This window comes from Varroa destructor, unplaced genomic scaffold, assembly GCF_002443255.2.
Source record: "Varroa destructor unplaced genomic scaffold, Vdes_3.0 BEIS01000007.1, whole genome shotgun sequence".
Taxonomy (NCBI): domain Eukaryota; kingdom Metazoa; phylum Arthropoda; class Arachnida; order Mesostigmata; family Varroidae; genus Varroa; species Varroa destructor.
Window position 1 is genome coordinate 30,724,423 of NW_019211460.1, and position 19,730 is coordinate 30,744,152.

The 19,730-nt window shown below is 40.9% G+C and overlaps 1 long non-coding RNA gene across 1 annotated transcript; it reads right to left on the bottom strand.

Annotated features, from left to right (window-relative positions):
- Positions 1–8,321: 8,321 nt before the first annotated feature.
- LOC111254812 (uncharacterized) lies at positions 8,322–18,020 on the bottom strand. The gene is made up of 3 exons (XR_002675197.2): positions 17,568–18,020; positions 8,707–8,811; positions 8,322–8,436 (listed from the first exon to the last, which is right to left on the bottom strand). It is a non-coding gene; the product is annotated as an uncharacterized LOC111254812 (long non-coding RNA).
- Between the last annotated feature and the right edge of the window lie 1,710 nt (positions 18,021–19,730).

Genomic DNA, 19,730 nt, shown 5'->3' on the forward strand with positions numbered 1-19,730 from the left:
TCTCCGGCACGGACATATTAGTTGGATGAATCAAAGAATGATTACACAGATTCTACACACTTTTATTCTATGATCTGCAAATACATATTCAGATATGTATTTGTAGATTATAGAATGAAAAGAGGTTACAGACAAATGAACCTTTTGAGCACGTGAAATTTTTATTTATAGATTGAGTGGTCATCGAAGGATTTTTCACTAGAGTTTAATACGCTCTGATACAGATTTTTCTTCACATGGTTCCTTCTTTCACTAATTTGAAGGTCATCGTCTAATATCCAGACCTGTATTTAAATATAAGTAAAGATTAGACGTATCCTCTACGAAACGTTATCTTTACAGCCTAAAATTAAGTTGCTCTAGTGCTTGGGTAAATTTGCAAATGAACTATTTTTTATTAAAGGCATAACTCCCGTAGCGTTTACTGAGCAATTAACAAAGAGTATTAAATTAGTATCGTATTTTATCAGCATTGTTCGTTCGGTAAATGAGCAACAGACTGCGACAAGTTTAAATTTAGTATTTATATAGTAGTCCCAAAGGCTTTCCTTTTGTCTCGCTGATATCTTCATAAGTGAAAGAAAAAATAGCCATTATTATTAATCTTCTTGCGCTAGAAGGAGTTCGGTTACGCAGAAAGCGCTTGCTGGTCAGCCAGAGAAGTTCACAGGCCAAGCCTAGCGGTGTTTTTCTTGCAGCGGACTCATTTCCGGGAGTGAGATACTGTCTGCTATCCAGCGCTGAAGGTAAAGGCTCTTGGCGTCCGTGTCAACGTCGATCAGGTCAGACAAACGAGAGGCTGTCTGGGCCTTCGGGATGGACACCTTTTCAACAAATTTGTACGAATAGAATTTTTTTCGGATATAAAATTAAATATGCCGCATAAAACTTATGTAGCCAAATCAGTAGTATGCCCGTTGAGCTGCAGGGTTGCACTGAAAGGGAACACCTTTCATTGTTGTAAATAATCTATGGCTAGGTTGGCGTAATTCGTAACTATTTAAAGGCTTAGTGCAACCTTACCCTATAGTATTTGTCATAAGGGGCGAACAAAAAGCCAGTTCAGACTCAATGGGAATCCGTATAATAATCATGATCATGATGGGTGTTATCGTAGTAGGACTGAAACTATCGACTTGATTCTCCGATATGAAACTTGCTATTGTTAATTAAATATCTGGGCTCCGCACTTTTATGTATGTCATAGAACAAGTTAATTTTATTTAAAAGTAAGAAGATAGGACTGGACTATTTCGCATTACGTCCACCATTGGCACAGTTAGCCATCTTCCGGAGGCACGTATCAGTACTTTCAATGTGAACGTTCCTCATACATCTTGGCGGCTCCTTTTCCGCCATTGCCATTGTGGAAAGATTACGCTGTTTATCATAACTCAAATTTGTACAGTTCTGACTGAGGAGTGGCTCAGAGCACTGAGACGTTATTTGATAAAAAAAACAAACGACAACAATTTACACAATAATTATTGCGACACGCTGTCCAGGTTTTTTTTTAAATGTTTACTTTTTTATTGAACAGTAAAGTGTTATTATCCCACAGCTCACGTGTTGTTTAAAAATCTGGCGTTCTTATCAAATGAAACATATTTTGACTCGAGGAAGAACTCAGAACGTTTCATCCGCAGTGCTGTCTCGAGACATATTCTTAATAGGGGCGCCACTGAACTTCGCGAATGTTTAAAAAGCAAGTGAATCCCGGCCTAACCAAATGCGTTCATCCATTTACAAAAATAGCCCAAGTGTCGCTCGATACGAGTATCTGAAGCGTGGAAACCGCAAGAACTCATCGAGCGAATATCACGTTCTCCTAAAGATTAGAAAATCTAATGGTGATGAAAACCAATTAAAAATCCAGTATAGTATCTATTCTCAGTTTTACTCACATGGTCATGTGCTAGATAGTGTATATTTTTTTCATGTGGATAATTACAACTCAAATGCATCTTTCGCAGATAAAAATTCTACGCCGTCCATCATAGTTTGCTAGAGCTGGCTAGCAACGTCGAAGGTTTAGCCTGGAATCTCATATAATCAGCTTGAATGTTTGTGGTCTCACTAGTCTGTTTGTATCGGACGCATATCTAAAACATTAGGTTTTAGATTTGTCTACCTTTTAATTATAAAACATACTCTAGGCTGACAAAGCCATCAGATGTTTTATAATTTATGTTCAGATAGCTGAAGCTTAACTTATTAATTGGCTGGGTATTCACCTTCTAAACGCAATACGTTACGTTTACCCCTAACGCTTATTGCCCTTTTCCTGGCTAAGGTAGTTAAGCGGCGAGGAATTCAAATTTCCCGAGATTCGTCTATGCTCTAATTTACTTATATGTTCGTCCCCTGTACTATTGCTATCCGGAAAAGGCAGTTTTTGGCCATAATTGATAAAACAACCGGCTTTACACAGTCCCTTTGTCTAAACCCACTCAACAGCTGGCTAATTTCGGAGTATGTTCGTCTATGATCCCTTTTATCAGTGGTTTCCCGACCCATCTCTATTTTGGAATCACACCCTGCACTGAGGGCCTTTGTGGCTGCAGCTGTTCGTAAGCCGTAGTTTTAGCCTTACAACTGCTTCGAATCAGACAAGTTTTTCGGAAAACGCGACCCAACGGCCTGACGCCTTTTTGGTTTTCAAGAAATGGAAAAGAAAACGCTTGCAGAATACCAATGTCAGGGCAATGCCCACACCGGTATTGGATGCTGTTCTACAATTGCACGGGTTTGACCTTTCTCCCTGTTGCACTTTTGTTCTCCCGATAGCGCAGCGCTCTGACGGCTCGAATTCAGAAAGCGACCGTTCGGGACGCTATAATATAATTTTTTTTAACCGACTGTTTTGCTGAGGTATTCTGAAAAGCAGCTAGCAAACGAACTATCATCTAAAACTAAAAATCAACGAATTCGCCGCTAGCCATACTGCAGACAGAACAGGTAGCTTTTGTAAAGAAGCCACCTTATTCTTTCCCCCGTCTTTATTTCTAGAGATAACTGCCGGGCTTACAGCGGAAACGTACTAATACAGCGGGGTTATCTTAGAATAGAGTAGACTAAGGTAACGCCTTGTGTTCGGTGTCCAGTCAAACGGAAGAAAATTCAGCGAAGGCTGCTGGCGCCATGATGACTCCCTTGGGGTGTTCGTCAGTTCGGCCATACATCCAACTGCCGCTATTTGTAACTCAATCTATACACATTACGCTATGCTATGCCCTTCTTCAGATACAGACGGATATGAAGCCGGACAAGAAACTATGATAGCTCCTCGTTCACGCTTCCGACAGATCACCACCACCTGGATTCGTAGCTAGGCAGTGCTCCGTAAGCAACGAAACTTGCTCATAGAATGCGGCAGCTCTTCTTACCTCTCGTTAAGAGAATTATGTTAAATAATTAAGGGATTTTTTTAATGGTACCACCACGTGAAACAGTACAACAGTAGTTGTATTAGTTTAGTGCGAAATATATATGTAACATTGTGCATAATGCGAATAAGATTTAATGGACATTTTTGATGGGATGGCTACGACTCAAGAGGACATTAAGCATGTCTCGCCCTCTTTTAGCGGCGCACGCCCCTCAATGGTCTAAAATATTCCCTAACGTCATTTCTGGAAGGTCAAAAATCGTTCGTGTCGAAAAACCGGATTGATTATTACGGGTTGACCACAGACACCCATTTCGAATACGCGTAGATACCTATCTCCTCAGTTTTGCAACCTATTGCCTTCTATATCTCTGAGTACAACCGTATCATAGGGCTTAATTCTTGTGGAGAAAACACAACTATGACGTTCGGCAAGAAGCTCAGGGATGCTCCACAAAAGAGATGTTTATCAAACTGTTCAAACAGGCGTAAAGACAAAACTCAAAAGCCAAGAAAATACTCCAAATTACCAGCCGAAAAGGAACGAGTTTTACGGATACTGTTTGAGCACTCAATTTAGGTAAGCCAAGGCATTGTTTAGCTGAGCTATACAGCTACGCTGTCCGCGAACACGCTATTGAATCAATCATCTCTCGACATATCGGTGATTTAACTATACATTCACTTCTGAAACTACCTGTTCTCACGTAAATTAATGATCAGTTCATTTTAGCCCATTTAATCCGTTGGACGTTCTGAAAGCAGCCCGTTTTATGCGTATGAGCCGACAGGCAAACAAAGTGTATGACAGTCAACACCGATCATTCCAAGAATCAGGGCCAGTCTTATGTAATATATATTTATAATATGGAGCTCACTAGAGAATATATCTTTGCCCATAGGTGCGTGAGACGCCGATATCCATTCTACCGATAGAAACTGTAATTTCGGAAACATGTAACTTGGCGCATATCGCTTCTGCACTGCAGTGTCAATAGAAGGTTAAGCAAAAAGCGAAAAGTGGTGAAATCACACATATTTACCCAAAAAAAACTCGTCGTAACAAGAAAGTTGACAGAGCGAACAAATTACAAATACATCCCTGTATAAAGTAATGGTAACTAGTAACTTCAACCTGGGTTCAATCTTTCCAAGTACGAAGATAAAAATAGAACCGCGAAGAAAAGGCGTATTACTAGAAAATCGGTAATACATTGAATGAAAGTTTACATGAAACATAGCTTAATTTTTAAAAAATAGTGGACAAATACGATTTAGAGTTCTACGACATTGTTACTATTGTTGTCGAATCGATGTTTTCTATCTTCGCGTAAAATATTTTCTTCGAAGAAAATATTTTACGCGAGTAATTTTTAATAACAATTCAGTTGATTGTTCGCGTTTTTCATCAGTAAATCGACAAAGGCTTTTGCATCTTCAATATACAGCCTAGATTTGCATTCAAATTTTGTTCTAATTTCTGCTCCAAGTCCATAAACTCGTACTTCTGCGTAATTTATTTTGATAATTCACAATTTCGAAAAATACAGTGTACATATAATTTAATCGTATCATGATCCAATTATATAAAGCCTGCTACAATTTGTCATCACTTAACTAAATCTGGATTACTACGAGGTAAAACTCGGAGGAGGAGGGAAATCCTATAATTTGTCATTTTTTCGAAAATCTGGAATTATGCGTAAGGCCCACCACTGATATGGCACTGGCTCAATCGATTTTTATCTTGTTACAATTAGTTAAATTAATAACTGGTCAAGGAATAGCGTAACGACAATTAAGCCCATCTGACAAGCACGCTTGAGTCTTGCCAGTTTCATCTTCTCATCTCAAACTTTGGCAACGCAGCTAGACATAAAGCTAGCAGCAAAAGCCTTCTCCCAAAAAGGTAACCTCAAAACCGAACAACATAAAGACCTCATAATAAATTCAAGGTCTAATCTTCCTATAGGTAACCACCATCTTCGTTGTAAACGTAAAGGGGCTTTATGACCATACACAGTGTTTAGAGGTCTGCATTTGCGGTGTTCGTAGTTAACTATGTCTCTTCGACTATTCCAATATCTATACGTATTTTATATATATATATATATATATATTGTAAATTATATTTATCCAACGTTTAAGGATACAAGATATTATAAACTCTAAGTTTCATCATAGAACAAACATTAAAATAATAGCAAATCCAAATTAATGGGATATTTCGTAGGTTTAATGGGTTGGCAGTATCGAACTCCGCAAGTGAGGAACCGAATATGGGCTATAAAACTTGATGACGGAAGGCGGATGAAAAAAGAAATAGAAGCCAACACAGGAAGACGGGAGTATACGACCGGCGGGAAGTTTGAAGGCTCGCACAGACGAATATGTCGCCCGAGCTGACTGGTGAAAGGAATAGTAGCACGCGCCGCTACCCCATGAGGCTTCTCGACGTTGGCCCTCTCCTAAAAAGCTGGCGGCTTCGTGAACAATAAAGCCTACGCAGTACTCCGCTTGTGAAGAGCGACACTTTCGCTACCCATTGAACGTTACGAAACGATATGGTAAGACGGTCACGCACAAGACGTCCGGAAATGATATACCAGGAACGTCATGCACAAGGCGTCATGAAACGTTATGGCAGTCTCTTGGAACTTGGCCAGCGTTTTTCGGTTAACGTAGTCGCAATTTTACATAGTTTCTCTAAATTTAATTTGTTATGTTGATGTCCAAATAATCGACATTGTACACATTATAGTAAATACACTACCTGTTCATCGCTGGTTCATGGATCACGAGCGGAACCTGTGAAGGAGAGGAAACTTGCCTTTTTTGAGCTCGGTTGGCAATTTACGTAACATGATGGATTAGATGGCCAGGGTGCTAATATTAGATTATACACAAAACGAACTGTAACATTTCAATTAATGGAAAAAATATATAAATACGGTCGTATCTGTACCTGATTAAGGTCATGAGGTGTATATTAAATGTTGTCACATGGATGGCAGTAAGACTCGGCGAAAAATTGACACAAGGGCTACAGTGTATCTTCCCAAATCAAGCATAAATTCGGGTAGAAGGTAATTAGGAAAGCCCCATATTGCTCAAATATGTGGCCAACTATTTTGAACTTAGTAACACACCGTTGCTGTATTGTACATACAAACATAGCTTATAAACCACCATCAGTCCTGCTTTTTTTCTTAATTTTAAGATAAACGTGCTTTTATCAAATGTCGAAAGTGATGGAAACTTATATAAAAATTCTTGTGTACATTGTACAACTGAACTTCACCTTTAATGTTATGTCTCTGTAGTAAATGTGTAATGGATGTCAATGATGTTCCTCACGATAGGTTATCCCGAAGTCTTCAGTGTCGAAGGTTGTAGATCCTTGCTGTAATTTTTACAGGACGCCTAAAGCTCTGCGTGCCCTATCCGTATATGTCTTGCTAGACAGCAATCAATAAAAGGTCGTCAAATGTATAGGTTACATTGTTCGTTTTATACCGGCAAAGCCTGTTCTATCATGAGTGTGGCCATTAATACTACAAACAATTTTATTTAGTTACGCTTAAGCGGGGCAGCCCGTCTACATGTTGGCATTGAAATTGTAAGAGGGCAGCAAAAAAAAATAGGCTTTTGAAAGTTGCTTTTGCGTGAGTCCGGCAATACTTCCCCTGGTACTGATCTCTGTAAATGTTCACGATCCTTACTAAACTATTGATCGAGATTTTTCTACCTGCTGATGAGAATATCTGGCGACAGTATGACCAAAACACTTGACGAAATGAATAACTACGACTATTAGTAAAGATTTGCCTGAAAACTAAATCGGGAATTATGTGATCCTAAAAAGGCTTTCTACCACAGCTAAACTTTTAAGTAGGACTTCCAGCCGTGCTTATGTGGAAAGACTTAGATGTAAAATAAGGACCAATTTGTCTAACACTCCTTCACTCTCACAATAAATGCAAAGGACATTTCGGCAACAAATAGTTGATTAATTCTGGCTGCAATCAAATTGCTAGATTAGTATTCAGGCATTTTAAATCACTACTCACAACTTTGGTAAAACAAAAGGCCAGAGAGTTCTGGCATCCTGAAAGCATGCCTGTATATGAGTTCCGAGAACCACCTGAACCAGATCTGAGTCTCGCGTCTAAGAAATATTGTAACGCCGTGCATAAATGTCTTAATACCTGGATCTCTGAGTTTTGTTCTTAATAACTTTGGAGATATAAAAAGTAACGTGACGGGTAAAACTAAGACCAGGTCTGCTTTATAATAAAGAGTTTCTAACTTAGAACCTAGGTTAAACTCAATAGAGGGAGTCACAGCGTGTAGCTTCACCTCGTAGAATACGGTTAAAGTACCTCTTTCGCTGAAAAAGCCTGCTTGCGCATTCCTTCGTCAACGAAGTCGTATGTCTATTTCATTAACGCGGATACGTCTTACCTACCAGACGGTACTTGAAATATTCTCCCCAGAATCTTAAGCGGAGAAGGTCTCGAGTCGTTAAAAACAGCTAACAGCTGCCCATCCAGTTTTTTTGGATACCTGGTTTTTGTCGTTCGTTATCTTCGTGTATTCGTCCGAGAATTAACTATGATTTGACATTAAAGTGAAACAATGAGCGGTCCAGCGATAGCCTATGTATGTCAGACCATCCTATCTACTTTACATCCCCTAAAGGACATGGATCGACTCACTTTAGCAGTGTCCTCAGACATGCCTGCCTCATTAAATATTTAAATGTCAGAAACTGATCATCTAGGAGTTACACGATGATGGCACAAAGAGGACCCAATGCAGGTCTAAAGCACAACCATGATATTATCTTACCCAGGGCCTCATGGGACTGTGAAGTTACCCTCTGGCGAAGTACACACAGTGTATTTAATTACAATGCAAGAAACAAACGATCTGGATTTTGATAGGATTTTATTGCAGAAATGCCGGAAATGCGACGAAAAATTTACATGATGCGATCATGAATGTCAGCAACTAGCGATGGGTTACTCCGATTTATTTTTCGAGATCTGAAAATGGTTATGAAGTGAGGGTGTAAAAAATCGTTAAGTCATCATAAATCAATTGTCTATGTATTAAAGCCGGCCAACATACGACATATCTACGCAGTTTTTCTAGAAAATAGCTTGGATAGAAATAGTGGAATAGAAAACGGTGGATGTATCTGGGAGTTAAAAATAAGTTCACGTTTATTCAGTTGTCACTAAAACCAGCATCGATGCTTGTGCCTGTTGCGCTAATGCCAATGAGTAAACAAAAGTGACCATTTTTCTAGTTACCTGGGTTGTGACTGGAATTTGGGGAACCTGGTGGATTGGGGACGAGCGCTCGCGGCACTCCTGCAGCGCACCAGAGCCGCACATTGAGTGATGCTGCACAGCTCCCTGTATGTATCAACAATACGAACGTAGACAATGCGTAGAACATTAAAATAACACCGGTATCGTTATAACACTTTAACATCGAGCACATTGAAGAGAAAAAAATATTATGTAGTTGCGGCTATCTAGACTATCTTGAGTTTTCAACATTCAAATTGACCAGTGCTCGTTAGATCCTAGCCACATGACGCACGCATTGACGCAAATATAAGATAAGATACTATAAGAAAATATATAAAAATATTTAAACAGTATTTATGCAGAAATGAGCTGCCTTGCTGTTTCGAGCTTGCATAGCGATTTTGTTTCTTATTTGTGAAATCAGTTCAGAGCGACATCATCACCTATCATTACCATTATGAGTATCACCTGCTGTTATGTGTCGGTAGATGTAACGTTCCGATTATTCCACAAGGGTATGCCTAGACAGTAGCTAAACCAAATCAAACTAGGATCGGACGGCCGACAAATGGAGCCGGCATTATACGAGTAAACAAAAAAACAATCAATGTTTGACGGCCTTGCTAGAGTACTGACTAGTTGGAGGTCCTAGCCATTTAGTGACGCTGAATCGATACGCATCGACGTAAAGCAGGTGCTCACTTGTTAGAACTGGAACATGAACCTTTCTATTTTTTAAAAAAAACGATTTATTTTAGTCGTTATGGTTAGTGGACCATAGGGAAACATACCTATTAAAGCATTGTTTAAGAAATATTGTCTCGACTACAAAGATTCGGAGTGTATACAATAAGGAGATGATAATAGAAATCATATTTTTTACAGGCAGTATGAAGTTTCCTCGGTCGAAAAACTCTTCTACTTCAGCCAGTTCCGATAAACGATAGGTGCTCTTGTCGATACTTCAGTAAGTTTCAAGCTCCTGCATGGTGTCTAGCGTAACAGATAATGGCTCGCAGCGAATTTTTCGCATGCAGGTCTATTGGTTTATCGTATCGTCATCTGTCTAAATTATTCGCACGATCGTGGTTTTGTTGGTCTTTTCGAGCCTGTTCTGTTTAGGTAATTTTTTTTAGCAGAAAACCATAAGCTCTGTTTGAACTAACGAATTAAGTCAAGGTTGCCATCATCGGATCGACATTGACACCGGTGTTTTCGACTAGTGCCGAACAGCGACCCCTCATTGTAAGTGCTGTTCGTTGGCCGTAATGCAACGGGGATGAAATGTGAAAACATCCCGTACTACACACCGCTCTGGCACATCTCCATGCGATTCGTATCTCCACAGGTAACAGTGAGCAAAGATATCTCTACGGTAGTATCGATTTGCTTTACGGTTCATACAGTATCCTCCTTTATTTACACAGATTATGTAGTGAGTGTGTCATTGAAGTGATGATTTCTCGTCTCTTTCGGGACCCATAAATGGCGTGACTTGCGTTATAATCATTGTCTTTTGTATATTGCGTTATAGTCGGCACAGTGTTGTACTATTGAGCCATTTTAGATGTTCATAAAACCTCTATTACGCATGCGAAATCTGTGTAAAATTCTTAATTATCATCAAAATACATTTCAAATTCTCCTCTTGCCCAGACCAGCATATAGCAGGTGAGTTTCATGCCGATACGTGGACCCTAGAGGTTCCCGGCTGACGTCCGCGAAAACCTTGCAGAACGTGACTTGTTAACGCGTGCGTATCCGAGTGCAAGCAAAGTGAAATATAAGGATCTTGAAAAGCGCGCCAATGCGATCTGTCTAACGATGGCGGTCACAGCGGCATTCAAAGAGCGGCTTCTGCTATCAGTGATGGCGGATAGTTCAAGGGCGCCACAGATAGACTCTAGTCGAGGATGGCACTTAGCAAATGTCTTGAAGTTACTGCATCACTGTACCACGCTGGTCGCCTCCTGTACGAGCTCCATTCGCAAAGGGGGCTTTAGACAGCCTTGGGGGATATTGTGCGTCCGGATTAGCTTGCATTTACCTGCCAATCTATATAAAAAGACTGGGTGGACCAGTCCTTCATTAATACGACGTATGTTATTTATTAGGTCTAACTGCTCGTAGAGAGAACCGTCGAGAAAGGTAGCTGGATATCAAGCTGGGTTCGACTAAACTCAGGCAATATATACTGTGGAATTTATGTTTCGAAGTAATGAGGCAGGGTCACACGTAAGCCAAACAAAACATACTTAAAAAAAACACGAATCATGATGCAGTGCAATAATAAAGTCATTACTTCGAATGAAAGTTTTCAGGACTTCGTTAATCCCGGACGGAACGCAAGTATTAATAAACCAATTTCATTTTGCCCAATAAAAGACACTGCAGCGTAAGTTGGAAACAGGGCGTAGACAAGTAGAGAAATGCCACAAACTATATTAAGCTTCCGATGACATCCAACCGGGTAGCCTGTTCTTGTCCTAAAAATTAAGGCTGTTTTAACGACAAGGTTAGTCCTATTCATAGAAGCGGACGGTATCCCTGATTACAACAAAGAAGACGTCACGATGTTAAGCAATATTAAATATTTGTTAACTTCACCGGAGCGGATTTTGAAATATGACTAGGGCGGTAGTCTTCTCGTAGATCCAGAAGAAGGAAGTTTATTTTTTAGGAGACTAATTAATTGCTCATTTCTCATTATTAGCTTAGATAAATTAGATAAATAAAACGGCAGAACTTACAAAAAGAAAGCCAACAGAGACGGGCTCAATGAATGTTCTTTTTTTTTTTTGATCGAGCTTCTTTCCTAATAGGGATTTGGCGAAGGACCGATGCGGGCTCTAAACAACGATGACGTACCTAGATTTTTTCTAGTAAAGTACATGATCAGAGCAGTCAACTTGTGCGACGTCATTCGTGACTACCTTGGGACAATGATACATCTAACGGGAGATCAAATTTGCATTTTCTAGATAAAAGAGTTGGTGAGGAACGTACAAAACAAAAATAATAGTAGTGATCTAACAAAGAAGTGAGGCGAAAGCTGCTCAACTAGATTGAGTTGCGCAGGGCTCCTCGGCAATTATCTCTGTTCTCCTATAAACCCATACTTAGGTAAATACAGCATTGGTAGCTTACATTGAGATGCACATAGAAATTTTACATTAGCCATATCCGCTACCCAAATTATCAGTCTTAGAGCTAGTAGATCACGCCGCTGGCTGTGCATTCTGTCTGGGTTTAAAAGTATCAAGGATCGAAAACTAGGGGCGGGCTGAAATGCAGGTAGAAAGCTTAAATGATCGGTCTCATATGCAACTAACTTTTCACTGATAAATCTTCAAACGTCTGTGCATCGTGCTTATATACCCGATACGTAAATAACACAAATGCGAAGTTTCTCCTATTGTTTGAAACACTTCGTTTTCCACCATACAGATGGACAAATACGCTGCTAAATTGCTTACAACACAGTGAAGTCTGCCCGCGGTTCTACCCATACCGAATACGCCCATCGAGAACCCCTTTATCCAACCCTGATACTTAAGGCAGTTAGCTAGTCATCTAGTTCCATTCCTAGCCTCGGAGCGCCGGGAAAAGTGGGCGAAATCACCAAGGGGCCAGTTTAAGTTACTTCAGCTGAGCAGTCGCTGGTTGTCTTTCCGAAAGGACATGAGGGGAAATTGCTTGGTGCACAGTTTTACCCGTTGCTACCTTAGAACCTTCGAGGCAAACTGAAGGTTATCACTCAAGCGGCTTGTCATTGGTTCAGGCCTAGCGCGCTATCCACTAATAGTGCAAATTCGACGGCGTTGATCGCCGTAGCAATTTACGCACTGTCTGCGATATTCTATAGCCCTTACATGAGTCCCTTGCCCATCAGCCGCTAGCAAACCTGTACATATCTTTGAAGGTCGCACCTTATCCTTTACAATCCACTGATAACCAAACGATCGTTCTTTTTGATTGGTGGAGGTATCAAAGTCAACAATAAGTTGATCCGGGCCGGTTTAGAGCCGTTTGAAAACGGTACACTGCTCGTAGTTTAACGTCTTGCCTAAATTGCCACTGCGGGCGCAAGTACATGTTTTCGCGAGATAAGACTCTGACGGTAAAAATGTCTTACAGCTGTCCGGCTTATAGCTCCCTTTTTTAAGTAGCTACAAAAATAGAAATGTTTAAATAATATATATATACTTTTACTTGGCCGATTTGACGCCGTTCACATGGAGAAAATTGTCATGTTTTGCCTTATTTCACAATAAATTGTGAACGATTAGATAGATAAGCGACCTAGAACAATTTTAGCTGCAAGTTTTCATTGAAAAATTAATAATCACTTTCTTTTTTATGAATCGAGTCGGTCATGTAAAATATGTATATGCATTCAGACGGTAAGTATTAACGTGGAGGAAGTACGTACATAATTGATGCAGGTTTCGTAGGTAACTCTGTTAAAAAATCCAACGTTCATTGTTAACGCTCGGCTGTTTTAAGTCAAAGAAATAGTTCTATTCAATGTAACATTAATTTACAATACAGTAAGAAGCTTACTTAAAATCGATCTTTAGATGTACCCACTTTTTTTAGGAAAGGGCAGCTTTTGTTCGCGACGAACCCTCGAGCGACCGATGGGAAAACAAAATGGCGGATCACGTAATAAATCGGGAAGTCCGCAACAAATTGTGACTTCATTGAGCGTAAGTAGTGGCAACCACAATGAAGAAAGTCCCAAACAAACTGTATATGCGAATAACGGCGAAATCTTGTTCTATTCAAATTCGTAAATGAACGGCTTTCACTTAAACACCGGGATCTACAGAACAATCTGTAGGTATGGAGACTGTTGAAAATTAGGACCAATGTGTTATTTACTTTCAGTCCTATCTGCAACATGGAGATGTTCCATTGTACTTTACTATTTGTATTGGTGTTGGAGACAGCTAGAGACAAGGCAAAACTCTTGCGCGGATAAAAGATTCGATTTCTATAGAAAAAAATACACGATCGTGCAGAAGACCCGTAAAATGCTATGGATAGCCGCGACTGACATTTATTAAATAACTGTCTACTTTAGTGACAAACGGAAGCGTTTTCAGCAACTAGATGTGTGACAACATCATGTTACATACTAGGGAATAGAATACACAAACCAATTTAAGCAAATGGCAACTGTGACACATCAACGAAGATTACTGACGTCCTGTTTCATATTCAACGCCACGTAGAAACGTCAAGGCTAGGAAGTTCATAAGCCGACTCCACCCTATCGGGACTATGTCAACCTTACTGTTTTTTGGTAGTTGTCTGATTTTTGTCGCTGGCCTTATAAAAACTCAACGCTCTATTGTCACGCGAAGCGAGCACGTCTTTCTCATATGCAAATCCAATTAGACCGAGCTATTGATACTGATATGATTTGCTAAAGGCCTCTTCAGTGTATGTACGTCGATACACGCCTTCTAGATAATGGTGCTACCCGCCATAGCAACTCGTACTGCTTTTGCCAAGATCATCTCTGCAATTTCGGATCAGTTCGTTATTAAATTCCTATTGATCGTACTGCTCAATTTGCATGCAAACGCGCACAGATGCACTGCTAAGCTCGTTAGAAGCCCTGCCGCCCAGTCCTTTCGAAGTCAAAAACTTATTCTTCTTTTCCTTTTCTCTAACCCTTCTCTCATTGCTGACTTTGCTATAAGTACTTTCGCCCCTTGCTCACCCCCAGTATTGTTAGGAGCAAAGACTTGTCTCGGATAGTTGTTCTCCTTTCTCATACAAGGCCGTCACGGCTATATAATTGTCTTCCTCGAAGCCCTCTATATAAACTGTACGCATTTACTCTCTGCCATTCTACAAAGCTTACAGCAAAGGAACAAAATCGGTGGAATATATCTGGAGAGACTGAGGTGGTAGTCTGCTCAGATATGGCGGTGCTGATTTTGATTCGAAAACGTTTCACTGGAAAACTAATTATCAGTTTCTTTTTCACGGATTGTGTCGGCTATGTAAAATATGGGCGTAAAAACGCTGAATCGGTAGGCAGCTGCAGCAAACCAGAATCAATCAAGTAGTGGATCTCTGCAAAAAAGACTCCAGCGAGCCAGGGTTATCACGATACAGAAGGAGGCAGGACGTGATGAAAAACTACGAGTAAGCGAAAACAATAAGATCAACCAGAGAAAACTGAGCGGATCGAGTATGACCGAGCTAGAATTCAATTAATAACCAGTGGGTTGGTTGTCTGCTGTCGTCGGTTGATTGGAACATTGAAAAAACGCAAAATGTCCTGTTCTATGCGCCTGCTTCTTGTTCGTGGAAGGCAAATATATTATGGTAGAGTAATGAACTAACTAGGTAAACCAGTTGCTCACAACACCCGGTGAGCATCACGGAGGTAACAGTTAGTGATACTGGGAGCTTCGCAGCGGCGAACGATGAGAGCGACTGGCGGAGCTCACGAGTGCAGGATTATCTAGAGCTATAAAGATACGGATGGAGATTTCAGTATTCTGGTAAGAATGGCCATATAGAAAGAGCATATTCCGGCGATAGTTTAATGTGTAATGCACTTGTCTGATAATTTTACGAACACATGATCGCCAAGGTTAGGATTCGCGCATAAACACACGGTTCGTTTCCTAGTGGGAGCCAGCCCTCTGACGGAGTGTCAAACGTCAATGCCAAATGTAAAACTACTCTAGGTAGATGCAGCATGTCTTCTCGATCCATATACGAAAATCTGAGTATACAGACATCCGGCACAAAAAATACGAAGTAACAGTGTGCCAACGCTACCTTTCCCAAGTAGATTAGACAGGAATGAATTTAGGATAAACTAAAAACGGAAAATCTGACCCAAAATCGTTATGTAAAATGGCCGTGTTGAGCACCATGCACTTATCTTTGTATCTCCGTACGTCTCGCGGCAATAATTTCTGCACGTTACCTCATCAGAGGAGGAAATAACACGGATAATTGGCTCTCAATATTACACCAATTGTGATTTATGGTGCGTGAGAATCTTGACGCTTTTAGTGAAGAATTCATTTCCGACAATTCCTCGGCATGAGCCTATATAACTAGCGTAACATTTGATATAAAAGCTATTTCTATTTAAGACTGTTTCCCGTCAAATGCAGTATTAGGGCGTGTGTTTATACAATCGTACAAACACATATACAATATACACAATGTGTATACCAAAGCAGATTTTATATACTCTCTAGTGGATCACATATAATGTGACTGGGTCCAAAGGACACGCCATTTAATGAAGGTCTGCGACATTGGGCTGTACAGTGGCTTCTTGTTCTATTAACCATTAACCATAAGCGTCGAACGCAAGGTTCTGTGCTGGGATCACTTAACTACTATCCCTTCCATGCAAGATGCCTGAAAACTATAAAACTAATAAGGAGTTTTTCATTAAAATGATCACAGGTATTGTCATATGCAAGCCCATATGAATAGTGTTAAATATTGCGCTTGATACATACTATAAACACGGAGTGGGAGAAACGTTGGCTTACAATAGCGAAAGACGAATCAGAAACGATCCTCAAAAGAAGAGAGGAAATCTTATCCCGTTCTAAAAAAGTAAGCTTCTATTTGATACGGGTACCCTTTAAACTATAGTCAACGTTTTGCTAAATGCGTCATTCCTATCGATTTTTGTCGCTCTTGGTCGCTGATTTCGTTCGTTCATACAGTGCGTTCCTTACACACGCGCCTATCGCAATACAAGAGCGTTTTTAATAAGTATTTTACTTACACATGATTAGGAAAGCTATTGGCCCATTCATTCTTAGCATGAAGACAGGTCTATAATGAAAGCATAACATGCGTTTTCAAGCACGACTATAGGAATTTCATAATGGCGTTCATTCTACAGTTTATTCACACGTAAGCACCAACGGCACGTGACAATAACTTGTCACGAGAAACATTATGTAAAGTAGATACTATCGCGGCCACCGAAGTGCGCTTGTATGCCATTGGCAGGGGCTGCTTCAAGCCGATCCATTCGTAGTTTGAAAACTATCCGAAAAATATCCGACTATCAGACAGCGTAACAGGCGAATAACGAAAGGCTGAAGTTCTCTTTCAATGTACGCTCAATTAATTTTCAGTTGTCTCGTCGTATTAATCGCAATTCCAAAGGCTTTTTGGTAATGCCCTTGCGCTTTTGCTCAACCTATAAAATAGAACTTAACGAGATTAGATTAACTAAGAGTCCTTCTGATATATTGGACCGGTAGCTCGTTACGCCTAGATTTTTCTTCATTGGATACAATTAGACTGCTTATCGGACATTCCATTAGTTGATTGAACATTAGCCCGTTCTGTTTATCCGTTGTTCTTCACCGCCGGTAACACCAGTTACGCTTCCTATTGTGAGGTTGCGAAACCGACTAAATTCTCACCCTAACATACTCTGCTCCCCCAGCTGATTATGATGGTGACCAGTGGAGTGTTTTTCTAGAATACAATTGACCTCTACGATAGGCGATCCATATTTTACTCAGAGAAAGTTGTACCTGGCGCGCCAGCGAAGGACTTGGCCGATTTCAAACTTTCCAAGTAAAGGCCAGCCGTTTTTTCTGCGATAAGCTTCAGTTTAGTGCTGGCAATGGCATTTGTGATATGAATTGATTTCATATGTACAGTTTACTTTTTGTGCACTAGCAGCGCTTTCCTCTAAGCGCGCCAATAATTAACGCCGCTTTGGCGGGCAGATGCTATTATTAACAATATAGAGAGCTCTGCTAGTCCAGTATCGCGCTCTGCCTTTAATCAACTATTAAGGCAGCATAAGGATTTCACCTAACAAGCCGCCACCTACTTACCCCGATCTGTTTCTTGGGTTGGTTCACAATCGCCACGACGGCAGCCAAGAAACTGCTGAACTCCGCGCACATCTCGCACACTTAAGCCTGTTCCAATGATACACAGCACGGACTGCCGACGGACCAGGTAGGTCGACAAAAGCCAGCTAAGTCACCAGCGGTAATGCCGCACGATGTTTCTCTGCGGTACTGCAAAGATTTACGACAATGCCCGTTGCGACTCGAACACCGGCCACGGATGGATACAAAATAATAGTAAACGCAGCGTTGCAGTCACGCTCACTGGGCCACCTGCTTGTTATTGTGACAGAAGCTCCTGCGACGCGTTTAATGCGGTTGCAATCGAAAACGACAAGACGGCTGAAGATGTAAAATAATACTCTCAGCCAAGATGCGAAACGTTGGGTAGACAACGTCACAATGAATGCGCCGCAACCAGCAGAGTCTCCGGGGGCACGCTGAAAGCAAGATGGAGTCCTCCAGTTGGGAGAGGGAACGCTGGCTAGAATGAAGTGAGGATAAGGGAAGCCGGTTTTTAAGCCCCTCTATCAACCCCACTTGTCCTCCGTTGCTCCGTTCACCCTTTTTCTTTGGTTCCGACCCACCGGATAGGACAGCAGAGCGGTGCCCCAGCTCCCGCGGTAAGTCGGCTCACCACGACTTCGGCGAGTTCTTGGCCGGACGGCCAAGAGAGGAGCAATTCGGAACTTTGGGAAGTATGCGCGTGTGTGTAAAATCGAAAAGTGTAAGGAAAAGAAAAACCGGAAAAGGTATGCTGGGTTGTGGAACTCCTGATAGCAAACTGTAGTAACTGCCGTAATGTTCGCCGTCAGTGTCGGTGGGAAAGGGTTGTTGGCAGTCGGAATTGCGTTCACATGTGAAGCTCTGAGTAGCAGAGTAACGCTGTTAGCTCAGCGCTCTCTTAGAGGAGAAAGGGGCGGAAGGTCTGAGAAGAGGTGTCGCTTGCGACATTGTAGACAAGCGGAAGAACCCCTCATAATTAAGGAAGAACTTCCGTGGCCGCCGGGACCAGCCCGTGGTATGGTCTGCCACCCAAACAGCAGAAAATCTAAAGGTATTGACTGAGTGATCTAAGCAGACGCGCGGCTTGTCTTAGAAAAAAAGACGGGTAAAGAGAACAGCCTCTTAAAGGGGCTGCTACAAAGGCAGAATGAGCGTAGGATGGCGTAACTTCCAGTAAAAGGGGATCCACCGCATCAATACTACTAGTCATCTTAGAGAGAAACAAGAGCACCAACGTCTTGAAGACGGAGAAAAGAAGGCGTAGAAAAAACGCAGTACAAAAGTGTGCAGCGGGAATATGTCCAACGCCCCTGCATAAAACCATGCCTACGCATAAGAGCGCCGGCTGGATACGTGTATGTGTGTGTACGTATACGTAAAGTGGAGTATCTTTTTTTTACTTCTGAAGCTGATTGAAGCCACATGACTAATAAAGAATTCCAACTTTTCTGTTTAGTTTCACTTTAATCTATAGTAAAAAAAAATGATACTCGTTTAGTGATAGTTCGTCTGACAAATATGTAGGTAGGTACCTCCTATATAAAACCTTCTATATAGCGACACGGGTCATTTTTAGAAGAATGCTTATAGGAGAAAGTAGGCAAGATCTTTTAACTGACACGAATGATTTGTTTTAGGGATATCATCCACGCACTCAGCCAGTACATACAAGCTTGTTGCAAGATCAGACCACTTGTAAGACGTGCTCTCAATCCTATACTACTGTTTTCTTTCGGTGTTCTTGATGATGCAGTCTTAAGCTTCCTCTACAACCCTAGTTATGAACGTCTTAATGCGGATGACCTGCGTCAACGATCCCAATCGTACAGAGTGTACAATAACTATCGATAACGAGCTTTCTAAAAGCAGTGATGAAAATATGAAAAAAAAAACGATTTATTTGATCGTCGAAAAAGTAGTTACCAGTTTTCTAGCTAGGTAGTTTTAAAGCCGCATATCTTAAGTCATAAACGTCCAAGACGCGCCATTGGAAGAAATCGCCCAAAGATGATTCTGTCAGTTTCATTCAAGAAATTTCGATGTGAAAGATGCTCCAGGCAAAGATCACCCAATTACGAAAAAAGCTGATGAAATTACTGCAAAAGTTGAGCAAGATCGATAGACACTTATTCATGACAT